General features: G+C 42.7%; 1 protein-coding gene and 1 long non-coding RNA gene across 7 annotated transcripts in view; one reads left to right on the top strand and one right to left on the bottom strand.

Moving 5' to 3' along the window:
* The window catches only part of TTC7A (tetratricopeptide repeat domain 7A), a 178180-nt gene that overhangs the window by 143782 nt on the left and 12492 nt on the right, over positions 1 to 21906 (top strand). The window lies entirely within an intron of this gene.
* Positions 1 to 21906, bottom strand: part of LOC142407126 (uncharacterized) — a 44233-nt gene that overhangs the window by 15289 nt on the left and 7038 nt on the right. The window contains exons 2-3 of one of the 2 annotated variants that reach the window (XR_012774817.1): positions 18825 to 18897; positions 11238 to 11576 (exon numbers count right to left, since the gene is read on the bottom strand). The exons of the other annotated variant lie outside the window; for it this stretch is intronic. This is a non-coding gene — a long non-coding RNA (uncharacterized LOC142407126). Of the gene's footprint in view, positions 1 to 11237; positions 11577 to 18824; positions 18898 to 21906 lie in introns of those variants that run through there. 2 annotated transcript variants of the gene reach the window in all.

The raw sequence follows: 21906 nt of genomic DNA, 5'->3' as shown, positions 1-21906 counted from the left end.
TTAAAAATACAAGTTCTTGAGCACAGTATGTTCAGTCCCCTACCAGAGGGAAATGTATGTCTTGGATTATGCAAGAGGCCAAACTAGATTACCGACAAGTTCCAAGTGGTTTGAAACTATGCAAGACACATATACGGGCAGCTGAAATTAAAGTCACGCATGCTGTTTCAGTGCTGGTCTCCCCAAACATTTGAGTACATAGTTTTCCCACTGTAGTAATACTGTTGTGGATGTGTAATAATTTAGGGAAAGAGGGTCTGGTTATGAGAGTTACTGTTTGACTTAGTGCAATTGCCATCCAACTGACCTAATCCACTTTAAGGGAAAACTCTGCTGTAGACAGTGCCGATTCTCTCTGGTGTATGAGCATCAATTAGCAAAGTAGTCATGTCTCTTCCCCTGGGCTCTCAGAACTGGGTTGTCAAAGCTATATTTGGAAAATTCCAACCTGAAGAGCATTGTTGGCTTTAAATGAAGGGTACAGATCTAGCAATGAATGAGTCCATCAGGTGTCAATAACTTCACTTTTACACAGAGTAGAGTCACCACCATAATAAACGCAAGCTCTTTCTCTGCGTAACTGAAAATGGCTGTTTTACTGTGACTGGAGGGTGTTTACAATAGCTGTCAAATTAGTGTGCTTTCCATATAAAGCACGCTGCTGCAAGGAAGAGCAGCACCATACAGCAGGACTGCAGTGCTGACTGCATCTGATGAGGTGGGTAGCATGCTCTGCTTCATCGCGGGGGCTGTTGGCATTTGCTGTCCGATACTGTGGTTAGGAAACCACACGCATGTTGAAAATACCACATAGTTGTGCTGCTTCTTCCTAGGACTTGCAGTTTGTAAGTGATGCCACAGGATCCTTAAGCCTGTATTAAGAATCCACTAATGGCCTTTACAAAGTAAATACTACTAGCTAATACCTAATCTAAGGAAGCACATTTGTTAAGTTCTGTTTTCATTTGGAAAAAACACATAGAATCAGGGTTTGGGGCTATTGGGAGCATACTAATGTACCAAAGTACTCCTGGTGAGGTGTGGAGCTGCTCCTTTGGTTGAACAACTGTTTGCTGTCAGAAACAATTAGCTTGGCTTGGCCCTTAGAAACTGTACATACTGTAAGACCACAGCTCTCTTTAGAAAATAGGACTTGCTAGGGTTTTTTTCCCCCACATTTCTCTTCGTTCTGTCTCACATGTTTTTGTCTTCCCTCCCTTTACTAGAACAGCCCTGTTCTTTTCTTCTTCCCTTTCACAGGCTCCTTCTGGGGCCTGCTTGCAAAGATCATAGAGCACTTCTCCCTCCCAGGGGGTCTGATGAAGTTTCCACTGAGTAGATATCTTCACTGGTCCAGAAACAAGAGTTTAGCCCATATCCCCTTGTCTTACACTGTGGCTAGTCAGCCATGCCAGATGCTAATCTCTGACAGCACATTTCTAAACCAAATAACTACAGCTTACTTCTTTCAGTATGTACCAAATTTGGTTATACATCATGTTTGGGACAGCTTTGGGACGGTGATAACAAAACGGACACGTGCCCAACCAAGTCAGAAAATATAACATAAGCCAGGGCAGATGACACCTCCTTGTAAAGCGAGACACAAATCCACCTACCTGTATGTCACTAGAGAAAGACATTGAAATTTGCTAGTTCCAGCCACAGTGCATTCAGTACCATTCTCCCTTTTGATTCAGAGGAGGAGAAAATCAATGCCAGCATGGTGGATTTGAGTCCTAAAGCTCCATATGTAATATTGCAAGATAAAATAAAAACATGCTGAGATATTCAGAAGACTCCTGCCCAGCATGCATCTCACATAGCACTTTGTTGAGTTAGAGCAATTCTCAACATGTTTTAGTTCAGGGAAGAAGAAAGAGAATTGTGTATTTAAAAGGAAAGGAAATGGGCACCCTCATCTCCTTCACTGTGCCAGATTTAATGAAAACAACAAAAAAATGCCGTCAAAACAAAGAAAAAAAATTCGCTTGACTCATACTTGAGTCTTATTGATTGCAGTGGAAGATTGTAATGATTCCTCACTTTTCTTGAAGGCTGGGGCAAGGATGATAAGGTTGTTATCAGAATGCCATGTAGCTGTCTGCACTGCATCATCCCTATGCTTGATAGCAAAACAAAGTGAAATACATATTGGGTTTCGTTTGGTGAGGTTTTGTGAAGGTTAAAATGGAAAGCAGTCTTCATAATGTATTTCTGTGTTCTGTTGTGACCACATAAACGTGTGGAAAACATAATCTAGTGAAAATATATTTGATTTGTTCCATAATCAAGTCAAATAGAATATACAGGTAACACTGGTTGTGCCAATCATGAGTGTGCTGCTTTTTCTTAGAGGGACTGTTATCTGCACCACAAAACGTAAGATCGGCAGCCGTGCAGAAGGGCTTTACAGTCATATAGTACCCTCCAACTGAAGTTGGAAAAACAAGCTTCTCACTCACCTGAGTTTGTCGCCTAAGCTGGGCCAACAACCTGACTGTAGGCTGTTTTGTGACTCTTGTTTTTTAAGATTAGTGTGGATTTTCGCCTTTCCCCAGGAAGGCCTGGTTATTTTTTGGAGAAGTTCCTATGGTAAATGCAGTTTGGGAGGTACAGCCACATAGCAGAATCACAGGATGGTTGAGGTTGGAAGGGATCTTAGGAGATCATGTAGTCCAACCCCCTGCTCAAGCAAGTTCAGCTAGAGCAGCATACCCAGGACCGTGTCCAGCCGGGGTTTGAATATCTCCATGGATGGAGACTCCACAACCTCTCTGGGCAACCTGTTCCAGCGTTTGATCACCCTTACAATAAACAAACCTTTTTCTCACGTTTACATGGAATTTCTTGTATATCAGTTTGTGCCCATCCAGTCACTGGATACCACTGAGAAGAGTCTGGCTCCATCTTCTTTACACCTTTACCATGAGATATTTAACCATATTGATGAGGACCCACCTGAGACTTCTCTTCTACAGGCTGAACAGTCCCAGCTCTCTTGGCTTCTCCTTGTATGACAGATGCTCCAGTCTCTTAATGATCTCAGTGGCCCTTTGCTGGACTTGGTCCAGCATGTCCATGTCCTCCTTGTACTGGGGAGCCCAGAACTGGACACAGTACTCCAGGTATTGCCTCACCAGTGCTGAGTAGAGGGGAAGGATCACCTTCCTCGACCTTCTGGCAACACTCCTCCTAATGCAGCCCAGGATACCGTTAGCTGCCTTTGCTGCAAGGGCACATCGCTGGCTCATGGCCAGCTTGTCCACCAGGTCCTTTTCTGCAAAGCTGCTTGCCGTCCAGTCATCCCCACAAAGTGAATCTGAAGCTAATACCAGGAATTTTTTCTGTAAGTAGATACTAAATGTAACATTGGCATGACCATACTGGGTCAGACCAGAGGTTCAACTAGTCTTTCTGTCCAACAGCAGCATGAGGAAGTGCCTAGGAAAGAATGACAGCAGGGCAGGCATATATGGTACTTCTAAGGTTATGACTTAGCTCAGGGACATTCTGAAGTATACGTAGATTCTACTTGCTTAGTAATTCAGTGCATTTCTCCTTCGTGAACTTGTCTTGAGCCTGTGCTAGCTTTCAGCATTCACAGTACCCTTCAGCAAGGAGACCTGCAGGACTGCTTTCTGCTGTACAAAGAACTGCCAAAGTTTGTATGTTCTTGATGGAGCTCTTCCTAGCCACACTGATGCACCTTGTTCTTATTTTGGAAGACATAACATACCACTGATTCTTACTCATGCCCCCTCCCATTACTGATTTTATAGATATCACTGAGCCAGTCCCATTCTTTTCATTATTGCCGTTGCCTCTCTCTGAACTTCTTACAGTTCTTTTTAAGGTGAGAAGGCTAGAACAAATAATGCACTTATAACAAAAATTAGCTTAGCTTCAAAGGCAGTGTTATAGACTCCATGTTAAAAAAACCTCACAGTCCCATGTTCTTCTACTCCTATAATTATTACCTATATACATTTTCATACAAATACAACGTTCTATTTCAAATGTTTTGTATTTAACCTGATCTCGTTATCACAGCTCTGTTTCCATCTCCTCGTGCCTGTAGGGGCTAGATTTTTTCTGAATGGTTGGCATTTCTAATGAATGCATGGTGATTTATAATAGCAGTGAGCAGCGTAACGGTGTTGTGTTGGGTCCTTGCAGGGATGTCAGTGTCCCAGTCTGTGAATACAACACAGCCAGCAAGCATGCAGTTCTAGTCTTTGATATATATTCATCATTCTGCTTGCCAGAGACATCCTTTTAGCTGGTGGAACACAAATTTCTCTCTGCTGGTAATGCTAGAAGCTGAAGAGCTTGACTGAGAACAGGTTTTTGTATAGGTTATGTTCCTTTTGCCGAAGATAAGTACATTGCTTTTGATTAGATTTGAGTGTTTAAAAACTATGTGATGCTTTGTTTAAATCTTCTGCTCTTAATTGTTCAGTTGGATGCAAGGGCTGAATAAAAAAAAAAAGAGTCTTTACAAAGAGTCTTGGACTGTTTAATTTGGCCTTCATTGTGTACTTAGGATGCAATTTCATGTTCATTTTAGTAGAAGAGTCAACCTTTTGTCTCCAGACTCGCATTTGGTGGCATCAGGATAATTTGAAGACTACAGTTTCCACTGATTAGAACATGGAAATGAATTATTTCTGTTCATTTATTTCATTTTACCTCACAGTATGGTGCATGCATCCTTGTTTTCAAAGGCATCCATTCACATAATAAAAACATGGCTTGATTGCTTAATATTTTTAAGGATGGCATGCATTACTTCCTTGGGGATTTGTTTCATGCTGCCATGGAGCAATCATATAAATCATGGGGCAGATTCTCAGCATGGGTAAATTATCATAGCTCCATCATACCAAGGTCTGTATGTCTTGTAAGGTAGCTAGGACCCTAATTAAAAGCATTTTTATCTTGAAAGCTGAAGTTAGAATGATTTCTGTGCTTAAATGTGGGAACAAAAGAGCATAGTTTTCACATTAATAGAGTTATTTATCATCTAAGGAGCTGCTTTATGTCCATAGTTTATCCAATTTGTTTGCTATTTTGTAGATAAGTATGCCATGGTCTGTTTCCATTTTCTAGTGACATTTCTTGCTCAGTTTTTTTATATTTGTGTACAGAGACTTGAACATCACAATTAAAATGCATCCTCCTGTAGTTAGGAAAACTGTTCATTTGTCCTAAGTGTAATTAGGTGGATAATTGTATCTAGAGACACAATGATCGACCTGTTTTTATCTGTTCTGGAGATATTTCTTCCTAACTTCATTTGATGCTCCCTGCTCTTGTTTTGGCAAAGGTGATAAGCAGAGTTAGGGACTGGATAATTTTGGCTAAGGGGACAGTTGTACTACTTTTGTGATACTGAGAATATTTTTCATTATCACAGCTACTACTTAAACAAATACTTAAAGGGAATCTTTAAGAAATTGCTGTCATAAGAACTTGAATTTCAGTAGATAATGACAGCAAAATTAATTTCTAACTGTTCTTTGACATACAAAACAATTGAAGCTTTACTAGTAACACTATTTTTGAAAGTTTTTTTCTTAAATACATATATACATTGAGTTTATTACTTTAAATATTTTTGGATGGTATCAGATGTGTGGTTTTATATTTATTACCCAGAATTTCTGTATGTAGAACCTGCTTCAAGAGAGGGTTATTTTAAGGTTTTGATGTATGTGTATATACGGACTATAGTTTTTAATTACATTCTGTCTGTGAGATCCTAGGTTGGTGTGGCTTCTGAGTTATAATATAGTAAAATGCATGGAAATAGAAAAATAAAACGCAACATTGCAGATTAAAGTACTTAAGAATATTATGTATGCCATGTCCTCCAAACCCGAAAAGCCACAAGACGCGTTATTGGGACTGTTTGGGGGGGTGCTGATGCAGAGGCGATCTCGTGGAGGTTTCGAGTGAGATAGAGCACCCGAAGCAAATGTGTGAGAGCGAGCGAGCTCCTCGTTTCGCTTCCCAAACTGAGCACTGTTTCATGGTATTTATCAAAACACTTCAGGCTATGCCTTTGCTACTGTTGTGCAACAGGATCGGTCCTTTCTCTTCCAGAGAGCAAAGAACTGCAACTCAGTCATTTTCCATTGAAGGCAATTTGCTGGAGAGGAGGTGGAGCCCTGGCTCTTGCCATCCCTGGCACGGCCAGCTCCACTGCACTTTCAGCTGCGATTGTGTCACACTTTATTCTAAACCTCTGTAAAACAGGGATGAAGCTACTAATCTACTTCATCTGGGGTTTGTGGAGCTTAATTAATATCTGTGCATACTTTCAGATGACAGGCGCTCTGAAAGCGCAAAATCTTATTTATTCTAATCGTATGTCTTGATTCCTATGGTGCTTTATTCATTTGGGCTTTTGGACCACAAATTATTTTAGGCAAAGTACTGCGACTGTTCAGCACAAATGATGTGCTTTGCAGCTCCAAGTACCCTTATGTCCCTAAATGTAAGTAGTGATGAAAACATTATTGTGGTGGGAGTGGGATTTAGGAGGCAGATCTATGAACTATTTCTTCCTCTCACAAGGATTTGTTTTCATTAGAGGAGTCTGCCTTGCCTGTGTGTTGTGCCTTGCCCTCCATTGTATTGATAAATTGTTACAGCGGTGCTGTGAAGGACAGAGTAAACAGAAGCAAATGTGAATCTGAGGACTTTCTAGCACAGCCCTCTTCTCTTCCTGGGGGTAAGATGTGACAACGCCTGCAAAAAATAGCTTTTTGCAGGGGGGGAGGGAGTGTGCTTCCTTTCTCTGACAGCAAATGTATCCTTCTGCTCTGCAAATTCAGTGCAAGCAGAATATATTTGTACCAGTACAGTTCTGCAGTTTCCCCTGGTGAGAAGGGGTTTGGATTTTTGAGAGAGATGACAGACCTAAAGGAAGAAAAAGCATTCGAGTAGACAGTCATTACAAGCCTTTCCAAAAATGGAGCAACCTTGAACAAAGTGGCTTGCTTTTTTTTTTCCTTAATTAAGTAAGTAATAGTGACAGTCAACAGGAGATTCTAACAACCCAAAGGAAGACCAGTGACGTCTTCTGTGATGCAGCTTGGAGAGCCTACAGACTCTGGGGCTCTCTTAGGTCTGCCTAATATGGAGTGTATAAGAAAACACTGGAAGGGTGAATTTGCTAAGTCCTAGTCTCCAACAGGATATTTTTGGACTACTCTGATAGTACAAAACATTTAAACAGTTTAGCCCACCCCATAAGTTTTCCCTCGATGTGGGGAAATCCCTATATGCTGTTAACAATTTTTCTCACAATTTTTTTTCTGTTCAGTGCATTGCATTTCTCCAGAACATTTGGAGAACAGGCAAATGGTGATATATAGGTGTATAAGAGAGAAGGGGAGGGGAAAGAATTGGAAGGGACATAGAAGAAACAGCAAAAAGCACAGACTGCTGCTTAGTTTAAAATACCTATAAAATAAAAGGTAAAGCACTGACCACTCAAAGACGGTTAAAATCACTTCTTTTCTCTTCCGTTAGCCATTCAACAGGGTGTTTCTTCCTTTTCTGTCCTTCCCTGCCTTGCAGATTTCTGCAGGAGATGAGCCCAACCTTGATTTGCCCCAGAAGGCTCTTTCAGTGCTATTTATTTGCTGTTTTATCCAAGAAAGGTAAAATTCACTACAAAGAATCTGAAAGTGCACTTAGGTCAGAAGCTTGTTCCAGTGGTGTTGAAAGATTGTCTGAAAACAACAGAAGAAACAATCCAGGACCAAGAAATTGGGAGGAACTCCTCAGCACTTTGGAAAATTTGACTCCCGAGGCAGGAACTTAATACAGGTTTCCTGTTTGTTCTTTGTGACATCTAAACTTGTGCATTTTTTACGTGTTGAAAACACTCCTCTTGCTCCTTTCCTCTCGTCCTTCCCCATGCTTCCATAAAGCTTCGGTCTATCAATGAGCTGCTGTTTAATATTGCTAATGTGACTTTTGCCTATGTTTTTGCAGAAATGCTCAGAAGGCAGACTTCTGCCTATGTTTTGCAGAAGAAAGAGAAGGCCCAGCTGGAAAAAGAGCAGGGAAAAAAACCCAAATTGCCTATGGTGGTCAGGGATGGGCAAGAGAGAGCTTGACTTGTCAGGGTAGCAAAACAAAGACTGGGAAGGGATACATTTGCTCTTTGCAGGTACGTGTGGAAACAAATAGTGAAAGCTGTGAGGAGAGAAAAGCTGAATCAACTAAAGGATGCAGCTTTATCTGCTATAAATTGGCCCTGGAGATTGAAGAGGGTTTCCAGCTATCGGTGCAGAGAGGTTCTGGAGCAGCCTTGCAGGATGAGATGGAGAAGAACAATCTGACCCCTCTTATGCTGGAGCTGGATCAATTTACGAGGAAGGGAGGGGGCAGCTCCAAAGGTCCCTGTAAGCAGGACTTAACCAGACCCAAAACAGCACTTGCCCATTCTGGTGTGCAGGCTGCACTGCCCAGACCACCAGTGACTGAATTCATACTGCCCTCAGATGTGACCTGAAACCCAGAGTGTCCAGCTAAAAATGTCTTGCAGGCCCACCTGCAGTCCTGCCTTCCTATTTCCTTTCTACGTTGAAGAACTTCTATTCCCAGAAGCATTTTGTAATTATTTTGAGTTTTATTATTTTTTAAATTAGATGTGGAGTTTGAACGTTAGTAGGGCTTCCCTGGAACACAGCCCTGACCTCCATTTTTTTAATATATATTTTTAATGAGTTGTCAAGTGACTTGCGTGTATCATGGAGTGGCATGATGGATGTAGCTGGACCCAGGAGAGTTGCATTGAAATTCTCTTAAAAATAAGCAGCATTGTGGCAGCTCAGCTCTATCGACAATAACGTCAAGTCAGGTTTAATAGCGTAGTTCCTTATTGAATGAATCCACCCTGTAGGAAACAGTATGACCTTCCTGTGTGTGTGCAAGACAAAAAAATCAATGTTAATCCCTTGGGAGGAAAAATAGAAGATTAACGGAACAGTTGAGTGAGTCTAATGAGAATCAGATGGCAAGAATGTTAATTTGGAAAGAGATACTCGTATAAGCTGTCTGAAGGTATAATGCGGTAGTTTCCATATATCACCAAATACCATGTATTCTCCTTAGATACATATCTGCAAGATGTAATTTAATGGATTTGCAACTCTTTTGTATGGCTTCCTGACAGAACAACAGGGGATTTTCAAGCTAATCACCTTTCAGTGGGGAGATTTATGACCCATGTAGTTAGCCAAGCCTTTCCTCCATCAGGAAGGGCACGGACTGGAGACAGTTGTTGGGCGCAGCATACCAACTGGGAGCTGCTTAATCAGAAACAGGCTTGAGCATCTCTGTCTTGCGGTTGCCCTCTGGAGTCATGCAGTTCACTGGCATTGTCGAATATAATGTTTGCCTAAATCGGTCCTCAGTACTAGTATTTTGGGAAGTTGGGTGGGTAGTAATTTTTCTGTCATGCTTTACTTAACAGCCATCGGCTTTGTAAGAAATAAACAAAACAATAGGCTTTTATACTTCCTCTTCGCTTCTGAGAGTCCGAGGTGGCAATTCCATTTTAAGTGCTTTTAAGTCTTAGGTGAAAATTCACATTGCCTAGTTTTCAGCCTTTAGCTTAGGTAGATGTGTTGGTCACTCTCTCCACCTGTTGCCCAGAGAGAGGGACTTTTCTAAGCCTTTTGTTAGGCTCCTGTTCTGCATTGCCTTGTGGAAGAGTCTACCTCTATTATTCCCCTGAAGATATAGGGACACTGTGGGTGTCTTTAAAGGCAATTAAAGTGGGTGCCTATGTTTGTATAGATCACGTACCTCTTTAAATTAGTCACATGAGGCAGTTGAGTATCTGATGCATGGCCTAAGGCAGGAAAATGAGGTGAAATTACATTGACTTGTTCCAGAGAAATGACTGCATTGATGTTTTTATATTTAGACCAGTTCTCTCATTGCTTGCATTCACCTGTTTAGCATTCATTTTAATACAAAGAGTAGGCTCATAAAAACACCAGGTTTACAGTTGCATCACTTACCAGGCTGTATCTGTGTTCCAAGATTGTCACCAGCATAAGAGACTGCAAATAAAAATCAACTAGAACACACATGGCAGCATCTCAGTAGTGCCAAGCTGTACAGTGGAGATTATTTGTTTATGCTTTTATTTGCCAGCATTGACTAAACAAAGATAAGAACGTAAATGCTGTAGCAGAGCTTCCCAAACAGGATTACGGGGGTGATTGGAGCTAGCACTTAGCATTACAATAATAGATGCCAATGTGGGAGAGACATCACTGCCCGCTGCCCCTCTTGCATCCTAAGAGCAGAGCAATAAAAGAAGAGGCAGTTCTGTGGAGCTCTATGTGAGGTTTGCTGCTTTATTCAGGAGCATTGATCTTTTAGGGTTTGATTCATTAGGTTTGTACTGTGTGAGCTTTGCTTTGATTCCCCCAAAATCCAAATTGTGGTTAATGTGACTCTGAAGGAGGGACTTACTTTGTGAGCCTTAGTAAGTTTTACAACAAACCAGGCAGGCTGAATATAAGCTCTGAATTGAGTGGGGAACAGGCCTCCAAGTCAGCTAATTTTGAATGTCAACTTGCATGGTACAAGGCTAATTGAGATACACAGAAACTGCCATGTGCCTTTTTAATTGCGTTTAGACAAGATGTACAGTATTTGAGTCAGCTTGGCAGTGTTCCAGCTGATGAAAGTGTTGATGATACCTGACACCAGTGATGATACATTAAGTGCGCTTAATATCTTAGCACACATGTCATGAGGCACATTAGAATCATAGAATAATTTAGGTGAGAAAGGGCCTTTCCTCTGGAGGTCATCTGGTCCCACCTTCTGCTCACAGTGGGGCCAACTTCAAATATAGAGCAGGTTGCTGAGGGCCATGTCCAGCTGAGCTTTGAGTATTTCCAAGGATGAGTATTCCATCTCCTCTCTGGGCTCATGTTCTGATGCTGCACCACTCCTTGTGAAGAATTTTTTCTTAATAGCTAATCAACCAGAATTGCCCTTGCTGCACCTTAATCTGTGGCAACTGAGCAGCTCTGAGAAGTTTAGTCCCATCTTTTTTCCAGTCATCCATTAGGTAGCTGAAGATGGCAATCGGATATCTCCTTAGCCTGGAGAGGGAAAGGCTCCTCTCGGACTCTTCATAATATCATGGTCCCCCCAGCCATCTCAGTGGCCCTTTACATGCCCTTCTCCAGTTTATCATAATCTTTCTGGGACTGGGGAACCCAAAACTGGTGACAGCACTCCAGATCCTGTCTCACAAATGCCAAATAGAAGGGAATAATTACTTCAGTCTGCTGTGATGCATTACCTAATGCAGCGCAGGATGCCATTAGCCTTCAGCTCCGCATGGGCGCCCTGCTGACTCCTGCTCAGTTGTTGTCCACCAGCATCCCTACGTCCTTTTCTGCAGAGCTGCTTCTCCCCAGTTGGCATCCAGCCCGTGCAGTTGCATGGGGTTATTCCATCCCAGGTGCAAGATGTCACTGTTCAGCAACTGCAATTCCTCTTAAAGCTCCAGCGAGACTGAGGCACTGAAGTGACAAGCAAGACCTGCGTCGTTAAGGGCCAGAGGTGAATCACACATAATGATTGCTTACAGCAAGTAAGGCTTTTACACTCAGAATAAGTGAAAGATTAAGTTTGGTCAGTACTTAAATAAAATATAGAGCTGCTATCTCTAAGTTATGCTGAGATTTTGGTATCAACTCTGAATTTTTCAGTAACCCACAGTGCCCTTTGTACAGAAAGCCACACGGTGTTCAGTATTTTTTCCGCATTGTAGACAGTAAGGAATGGTGTTGCCCAAGGCAACATGAACAAAAGCAGAGAAATGTGATAAAGTTAGGCCTGTTGGGAAATCACTAGTCATTGGAAAGCTGTTGGAATAAGACACCTTCGGTAGGAGGGACCCTGGTGTGACCTCATGATTTTGTGTTTTCAGTGTTTGTAAACAGGCAAGCTGCTGGAATGGTTCTGGCATCATCCTCTGTGGCCTACAGCAGGGAAGCAAATGTGTGTGTATGTGTGTACGCACACACGTTTGTGTGCCTCAGAGCTACAAGAAATGTAGTGTCAGCTGGTTTAACAGGCTCAAATTTGGTTATGAAACCCTAGATGGAAGAACCATCTTCTGCATCCCTTGAGCAATCTCTTCTGGTTGGGGTCTGGTGCTTTGGAAAGGGGACAGGTCCCCAACGCCATTTGGTAAGTGGGCTGTGCCCCAGAATAGAGCGGAGTAAGAAAATGAGCCAGATTCTTAAGAGGACTTTCCTTGCAGAACTAGCCAGGCCAGGGCAGGAGGAGTCTAATTTGTTGAAAGAGTGAAGCCTTGTTTGTAAGCAGTTAGTGATCCTGAAGCAAGTAGAGCGGGAGGCTGAGGGCAGCACTGGATACCTGAAATGGAAAGCCACTGGGAAACCACTACCTGTGCTTTGGCTGTCATGTATCTGGGGCTGTTAACCCTGGGAGTCATGAAAAGCTGCTATTCCATTTACTAGCATGGCAAATGCTGTTGCCATTCGGTGCCAAACTTATCCTTGTGGTCTCTGTTGCTTGTAACACAAGGAGAGACAGATCCCCCTTCTTCTCCATAACCTGTCAAGCCAATCTATGTATTACAGACCCTAACACCTGCATTGAACATGACATGAACTAGCACTAAAGAGGCAGTATATGGCTGAAATATAGCACTTGTTCAGCACATTTACACATAATATACCAACCCGGCCAAACCTAATTGGTAGCGAAGGATGAACTATGAATTGCATTTAAAATAAATTCTCAAGCAGCTCTGAGATTGTGATTATTTTTTTTAAACAAGGAGAAAGGTTAGCTTATGTAAATATTCCCCTGGGCAGTGTTTCCCAAAGCAGCTAATGGCAAGCAGGTTTGGCACTGCTATGGGATTGTATGGTTTTTACTAGGAGAGCAGTATTATTCCCTTGCATCTAAACAAAATCTCTAGAATTTCTGAACTTCTAGTTACAGTAATTTTTGTGCCAGATTGGCAGGCAGTGATGTTTTCTCTTTGAGGCTGTCACTTGCAGCTCGGCAGAGCACAGGAGTGACTGACTAATACAGATAAATGAAGCTAGGTCAAATTAAACAAATGCCACAGTAAAGCATTTCTAAAGTCATATATGATTGTGTACTACATTGTGAGGCTCAAAGCTTGATGTTGTAGGAGAGTGTATCGACTTGTTAACATACAGCCAGACCCCACAGCTTTTAAATCTTTTCTGCACTGAGATTATGTACACGAGGATCGTTCAGGACAGGCTCTGCAGGTACAAGGAGATAGCGGTTCTCCTTGTGACTTCAGTGAGAGTAAGAGATTCTGCACATATTTCATGCATGTTAAGAGCAAAAGTGCCTGCAGTATCTTTGGCACTGGGTTCATGGACCATTTGGTATCCTGTTTGCCTGAAAAGTGTCTTGCCTTGAGAGCAAGAAAAGTAAATAAAGGTAGAGAGAGACTGATAAAACACACAAGCCCTGGGGATTTCAAGGCTTCAGGAGCAGAAACCCTCACTTTAGGATCCCTTGCTGTTGTTCCTAGAATACCACAAACAGGTCAAACAAGCAACCTTGAAAGCTCAGAACTGCTTTTCACTAATGATAAATGATCGTGCAAGTATTTGAGATAAGTGTTAATTTCACATTTCTGCAGCTTTAAATTATTTTTCTTTGAATATCACTATAGTCACCAGTGGTTAGAAGACTTTCTCAGCTCATAGATTTTGAGTTCTCTGAGAAATTCTCTATTATATATTATTTACGGACTGACACATCAAATCAGATAGACTGGAAGCGTATACCATTTTTAACTAATCTCTTGCTTTGAATAGTGAATGAAGAACAATCAAAGGAAATGGTTTAGAAGTAACCCATTGTTTGAAATCAGCTTTCCCAAACCAGCAAATATAAAATAGCAGCATTGAAAATAGCAGCATCACAAAGTAAAAATGGTGCATATGTGAGATCCTTGAGCCAAAAGGCAGCCTATTTCTTATAAATTTATTTTTAGCTTCGTCAGCTGTTCTAAGTGATTTTATCAGTGTAGCTAGTCTCTGCAATAAGACCACTCACATAACGTAGTATCAATGCAGGCAGCTATGACAAGTCATGATATATACATGTAGTGCAAATCCTTTCAAATCAAATTTATACAACTGAAATTCTGTAAATGGATTAAATCTTGAGAGTCTTGCACTGTGCAATTTCACTCTCACAAGCTGGCATCAAATAGGGACAGAACAGCAGCCTTGTTGGAAGTGCAGCCCTGCTATTTTTGCATACTTTGAACTAGATGACTTGCAAACTTTTTCCATCTCAGTGGTCATAGAGCCTGTCGCTGTTTGAGAAGAACCAGAGGGACTGCTTCTCTGCATCTCCTATTAGAAGAGAGCTCCCTTTAGAGGAGACTTCCCTTGCTCAGATACCACAGAGCTGACAGTGAAACCTTTCAAATTAAAAGGAATTATGATGGCTTTTAGGTCTATGGCAGCATATCCTAGTGCTTGGGGCAAGGAAGAAAAACCTATGCTGTACCTTTAACGCTACCTAGGCTTGAGATGTTAGATAGGATATGTTTTTCTCAAGGAAGGGGGTTAGAAAAGCAGTTTCGTAGGTCTGGATGCCACCTCCTTCCCCAAATGGCTAGCACTGCTACGTATAGCTTTGACAAGCCTAAGCAACTGTCCTTAAAACATTACTGTCCCTCACTTACTGCACACAACACAAGAACCTGATGCTTCCATAGCTCTTCCAGGTTGTTGGGAAATCAGCACTTCAAGAGGTAAATCAGGGAAGAGATAAAAAGTAACTATCCCAAACAAAGCTGCTGTGCTTCCACTAATCCCCATCTGAAGAAGAAGAGGCAATGAAGGCCTTGAAAGCAACTGGCTTTCTGCGATTAAGTGCTGCTGGTAGTGCTCTTACACCGCACGCAACCAACTAACGGCAGTTGTGGTCAGCAGCCCTGGCCTCCACAGCAAAGGACAGGGTATGGCCAAGGTTAACGAGGACAAAGTATTTGGTAAGCAACAAGTCTAACCCCTTAAAGAGGGTGAGGGGAGGCCAGGGGAGGATTCTTTTAGATACTGCTGTCCAAAAACTTGAGGGCAGTTTCAACACCCAGCCAGCATACAGACTTAAGAGCAAACAGACTTCAGCAGCAGCAAAAGCAGGTGGGCAGTACACAGCAGTTATACAGTTAATTGAAAAAATAAGAGATTTTTTTTTTTTAAATGGAATGAAACTGTGCCACAGGTACAATCTGAACGTGACCTGCTGTGGCTTCCTTTCTATGCATTGTGATACACTGCGTCGTGGGGCTGTTTATCAGTGGCAGAGCACAGTTTTGTATTCAATATTGTCCCTGTTATCCTCCCTGCCACTGCCACCCTTAAATCAATATTCACACCATGTCTTTGGCACGAGCATCTTATGCTAGTTCTGTCTGGAGTTATTTTGCCTTGCAAGTGATTTTGTGAACAAGTTTGCCCAGCCTTTAAAAATCAGACCCTCAAGTATACCTTTACAGAGTGTTTTTCAGCCTGAGCAAAGCTAGTGCCTAAGCAGGAGCAAAGAAAAAGAAAAAAGCCCCTTTTCAGACTTTTCTGAAGTGCAGCAGTGTCATGCAGATTTCTCCTGAAGAAAGTCCTGCAGCTGTCCATCAGAGCTAGCCAGCAGCAAAGGCTGGAAGCAGAATGGAAGCTGGGGGAGGGATTTCATTTTCCTACTGGGCCAGACCCTCTGAACAATAAAGCCAAGTGGGTAAAAGCAAAAGACACATTAACTGAAGCGAGCTGAACTGTTCCTTCATCAGAGCCTGAGGCGCTCTCAGTTTATACTGTATTTAGTTCTGTCATTTTGGGCCCTAATCCTGCTCTGGTGATAGGGAGGTGACTTTCTCCACCCATGCCTTAGTCCATCAAAAACCCCAGACCTTAACATCATGAAAACCAACCTAGTTACTCTGAGTTTTTGTTTAAACCAAGCCTGAACAAAGGTGGTGTTACTTAACTTTGTTTAAACCAAGCCTGAACAAAGGTGGTGTTATTTAACTTGAAGCTCCAGTTCAAAAAATAATGAAAATCCAGCATTGCACATGATAAGCTCTAGATCCTAGTTAAGCTACGCCCTAAAAACCACAAAATGGAGATGATGTTGAAAATCCTCAACCAGCCTCACCCTATTAAAGCTACTGAAGTTTTGCCAGCATGTCCTCACGGGAGCTGTAGCCAAGGATTTAAGAGGTCCGTGTTTGTTTAAAATTGTCTCCAGACTACCTGAAACTAGAGGCCCAGGATCTCTGCAGAGCCATTGGGCATTGTTTTTATTTGTTTTCATCTGTGCATGAATTTCTTTGAAAATACCCAGCAGAGCAATAAGAAGGGATTGTTTTTAATCTTTAGAGATGATAGCATGCTGTTATGCATCAAGGACACTCAAAAACAAAGCATCAGATAAACTGTATCAGGAGATTTTATTTTTTTTACCTCCAGGCTTTTCCGAAAATAAAACCTATTCTGCGTGGAGCTTGCTGTTGATGAGACAGCTCTAGGTTTAGTTTGTCATCCCAGAAGCGTTAACGCCACCGTGTTCAGGCAATTTACATGTGTGCCTGTGTGAAAATGCAGCTGGATTCTGCTCGTGCTCAGCACCCAGAGGGAGGGCGGTCATTATCGCTACAGGGACAGCTGGGACCTGGCCTTGAGCCAAGACCTTGCTTAAGGCAATCCGAAGATTTTGGTGATACAGAGTGGATTTTACATCCTCTTCTCTGGGAGAGGGTAGCTGAAGTCAGAGTTTCATGCTCTACTGCTGCCTCAGTTTAAAGCTAGTCTGTGCATTTTTTGTGTTATGCTGGCCAGCACAGTGGACAGAAGAGTGCCTTCTGCCATCCAGGTTTCAAATCATATTAACAACTATTTATATAGCTGCAAATCTATCCTTTCTCTTGTTTGCGATCTCTTCAGCAGTATCCTTCCTTGCCTGAATGAACGAGGTTATAAAACATGGTAATTATAAATCTCATTGACTGCCTTGCATTCAAGGGCGTGTTCCCCCCGAGCATTGCTGTGAAGCATGTTACCCAGGAGACTGTCCTGTACAATCCAAAACAGAATTATTCTGACCCAGCGAGCTTGTTGGAGGGGAGAACATTTGGGATGCTGACCTGCTGCCACAGCACAGTAAATGCATTTTTCTCATTTCAGAGCAGGGCAACGCCACAGTACCACAAGGCCAATACATTCAAGTATTCTTTTGAGGCATGACTTACATCTCACTGACAAGTGCTGGCTCCCTAAAGATGCAGAAAGGGAGCCTAGGACAGCAGTCACAAAGCAGAAGTCCTGCTGGCTGTCCACACAATTTCAGCAGCTTTCTCTGAAGGTTTGATTGTCTTAGACCTTTCCGGGCAAAACCATAAATACCTCAGACAATATAACACAGTATCAATAAAACCCTTTCTTAAAATGTTCAAGTCAGGCTGTGCCTGTAAGTTGGGCTAAAAAGCGTTTAATAAGTGACAGCTGGCTGTTCTGCCTTGCACTACTAACCATAGCATGCTTCAATACCATCCTTTCCCCATCGATCTGATCGTTGTCAGGATCTGTACGGGTACTTTCCTCAGTCCTGAGGGATTTATTATTGGTATCAATCATGATGCCCTACAGTCGGGAAACTACACAAAGCCCTGTCAATCCCCATCTCGTAAAAGGGCTGTAAAACCTAGGCAGTCTTATGCACTGGGGGGGGGGGGGGGAGCAGAGAAGAGAAGAGAACGTGCTTCCTAGAACAGTAGCAAACACAAAACATGGCTGTTGCCATTCTTTTTCTCAATTACTGTCAGTGCAGAAAAGGAACACGGTGCTATGTGATAGCCTAGGCAGTTGGATCCTCTTTGTGCTGAAGTAGGAGAGGGAGATGAGGTGCAGAGCAGTCACTCCCAGCAGGTGTTCAAACCAATTGAGTTTAATTAGAAACATCCTGCTGAAAATGTAAATGTTTTAGAAGTATATCATCCCCATCAGGGGCTGCTGCTGCAGCCTGGGTTTTGTTGAGGCTTTGACACAACAACCGAAGATGCACGTCTCCCTCGCTCGCTGTCTCCAGTGCTCCCCAGACACATGAGCGCTGGACTCGTGTTGTACTGCTGCACGACGGGTCTTTTCCACATTGCTGCCTCCCTCTGCATCTCAGAGACGCAGGCTGGTTCATTTAACGTACCCGTGCCCATTCTTCCTAGCACAGAGGCAGACCAACCTCATTAAAGTGAAAGGGCTTTGCTAGACTCGGGAATGAATGCAATGCTAGGGGTTGTACTGCTCTGTAAATGTCCTCTTCACTCCATATGGATTAAAAAGACTTCACAGTGTTTGCGATTTAATTTTTTTTTTTGCTCAGGTCTGTGGGCAGCACTGAAATGTATCTGATGTGTACGTTTCTGTGTGATTGCAGGAGTTACCCAGTTCATTATATTTAGGCAGTTGAGTTTTTTCACTGGTTTGCTGAAAATCATGAGAGATTGATTTTACCCTCTTTGCTGATGATCCAATATTTTTCCTCTGGCAGTTGTCAAGAAAATGTGTTTTTCCCTCCTCCAAATACAGTATCCATCATTAGACTACTGACAAACTATGTAACCAGCAAAATAACCGGTCTGTAGTGCAGGCAGCTCTGGTGCCATCTCAACAAGAGATACTCTACAGAAGTTTTTGGTTAATACAAACCTGGTTCAGGTTACTAGTCATTACAAGTCATCCCCTTACCTGGTGTCTCTGGAGAGGTTGCAGCCATTTTTTCTGTTCTCTTCAATTAAGTGACAGGCTGATGAGCCCATGCCTGCAAAGGAGGTATGCAGATGCTTTGGGAAATCACGTGTATGGTTTTTATAGATGGCAGGCTGTCTAGAGGCAATTCTTTAATAAAAGAGAGAATTAGCTATTCCTCCCCGCACATGGTTTTAGACAGCACTGTACTGCTTTAACATCGTACAGAGCTCATGTAGAGCCATGTACCTGCCAAACTGGCAGCTCCTATGGTGCTTCTGTAGGAGTGAGGACTTTCCTGAATGGTGAAGTGCAGCTAGATAGTTGTGCTGCTGAACCAGTTCTCTACAAATCCCATGTGCTTGTATTTATGTAAGAATATCGGCACCTTTTCTCCATATACCTACATTGCTTCTAAAACTAAAATGCAAATATTAGAGTATAAAGCTAAATACCTTAATCACGTGCCAACAAAAACAATTACTGACTGCTATATTTTGGCTAAATGTTTTGATCTCAAGTATCCATCTATGAAAGAGCATCATATCACTTTGGAGTTTTAAACAGTTGCAGAAATGCAGCCAGATCCGGACAAAATATGCTTGGCGCTTGGATGAGTAACAGTTTTTTTCATGCTTGACTTCCAGAAAAATGACTGCTGTGGAAGTGTCTGGTGTGGTTATTACATGACAATTAGCAGTTGTTTCTCTGCTGACAGATGTCCACATCAAAAAGCACTGATTGTCTCTTTTGTTGCAATTTTAGAGATACCATAATCAAGTAGCTTAGATCACCTCCAAGAGATATTGTCCTTTGCACCAAAAGCACAGCCCCATTGCCTAGGTTCATGCTGGGGAAAGTCAGATTGTGAAATATTATAGCAGATGATTTATGTGCAGGTTTAAATCCTCTCTCCCCATACAGAATTAAAAATTGCAGTTATTTCTGTGGATAGATCTCTTATCCAGGATAGATGAGCAAGCTGTATTTCAGCATTTTGTTTACTAATGAACTGTTTCAACAATCAAGCGACGTACAGTATGCACACGTCACATTGGTGGCATTGCTCATCTGGGACTGCTAAGAAGCAAGAGAAGGGAAAGGAAGAATTTGTAAAGAAAGGAAGAACGCCTTCACATGAACACATTCTGGTGAACAAAGTTCACAAATTCTCTTACTGCACAGAGACAGCACGGAACATGTCTCAAAAGAAAGCTTCTTAAAATGTCACAGACAAAATAGTATTATTCAGATAATTCAAGGGAAAAATAGCTGTTTTACATTAGTGCTGAAAAGAATGCAGTGCAAACCATGACCTAAATGAATACTGCTGCCTGTGATCCAGAGGCCTGTCCTCTAGCCTTTCCCTCCTGCAGTCCACTGAAGTTAAAATAAGTCCTTGCGTGAGGGTTTTTGCCTGAGGTAGAATTGCAGAATGATGTGCTGTGCCTGGCAGTGTGATTTTGAAACATTTGCTAACAGGCAAAGGTCTGTGGGAGCAGACATGAGACTGGCAGGTGGGATTTAATAGCAGAGATTTTGTGCAGCTGCCAAAAAATCACAACCCAGATGCTGGAGCTGAACACATGCTGCCTGATAGGAATGATGTTCTGGGGAAAGGAGGAAGCCAGCAAGTGTCTGTCAGAGAGAAGAATTTGATTCCGAGTCCAGCGCTGCCTTACTCATCCTTCTCCTGGGGTCAGACAAGTCACAGCACTGTCTATGCATCAGTAACTGTCTGGGCATGGAGATGTACTGCATTTTTTCATTACGCTGCACCCAAAAAGTACTTCACCAAGTCAGACTCCTCTTTGCCTCTCCAGAAGCTTATTTAAATCCCCTACTTACCGTCTGCTTTTCCCTCTCTCTCTCTCTCCTCTGCATGAGCTGTCTTCTCTGAGCTCCCTATTCCCCTCACACATTCATTCTGCAAGGTACATTTTTATTGCTGCTCCTCAGAGACTATATTCTTCCCAAGACATTGATCTTCCTTACTTTTTTCTCCATCCCCGATCTGTTGGAGGTCAGTTCCCTCTCTGAAAAGCACCAGCAAGGAGAGAGCGCAAGCGTGCATGCATTGAAGCAAAGAAAAGCACAGCAGCAGACCAGCTGTCTTTGACCCTTCCCCAGCCACCCTGATCAATAGGTAACTAGGACTAGCACTGTATCCAGGCACTAAGGGCATCCACAGACCGACTGGTGGCTAACATGCTCCCACACTCTAGTATGAAAGATCTGGGCAAAGCCAGCAGCCTGCAAACCAGGCCAAGCACTTCACCCTTTCTGCCCAAAGGAGGAATTTCCTAAAAATACATGTCCTGACATACTACTGAGCCACATGGCACAGTGAGTGCAATCCTATTTTCAGCCTGCTCTGCAGGGTGACATAGCTAGTTACACCTCCTCCCAAAAATGGCACGTCAGCAGCGCAACACTTGCTGGTGGACCATCAGCGCCTGTGGGACGGTGCTCTCCACTGGAATTCCCCATCCAGTGATTGCATGCTCATCGTGCGTAGGGCTGTGGTTGCAGGAAGCATCCCCAGTTGTGCTGAGTGTAATCAGGACAGCTGCTTTCTGCCCGTCGGTACAGCAGTGGTACTCTGCAAGTCACAGATAGGTGGGCTATGGGCTGGGGAGGAGAGAGTGATCAAAACTAACTAATCTGACCCCAAGAGAAGCTCTGCCAACGAATATTATGCCTGTCTGGCACGTACCTTTTGCAGCTCCACCAAGCAGGACAATGGTAAAGCAACGTTTGGCTTATGGAGATGATTGGTAGCCTCCTTCCAAACCATGGCTGGTTAGCAGATTCTGTTTTCCCAACTCTGAGGCTTATTGCAGAATCCCAGGAATGTTCCTGCGCTTCAGATATCCCAAAATAACTGCTCTAAGCTCTCCTTGGGGAAAAGCAATCCTTAGAGCAGCCTCTTAACTCAAATTTTTGTGTTGAAGCAGCTGAGCTTGAGGGAGAGAACTTGTCTTTGCCCCTAGTCACTGGCTCCCACAGAAGAAATGAGCATTTTGGATGCTCACGTTAATAAGTTTGTGTGTCAGCTCACTCACCGTCCAAGGAATTGCAA

This window comes from Mycteria americana, chromosome 3 (assembly GCF_035582795.1).
Source record: "Mycteria americana isolate JAX WOST 10 ecotype Jacksonville Zoo and Gardens chromosome 3, USCA_MyAme_1.0, whole genome shotgun sequence".
Classification (NCBI taxonomy): domain Eukaryota; kingdom Metazoa; phylum Chordata; class Aves; order Ciconiiformes; family Ciconiidae; genus Mycteria; species Mycteria americana.
The sequence above is the reverse complement of the archived record's forward strand: the minus strand, read 5'-3'. Positions and strand labels throughout refer to the sequence as shown.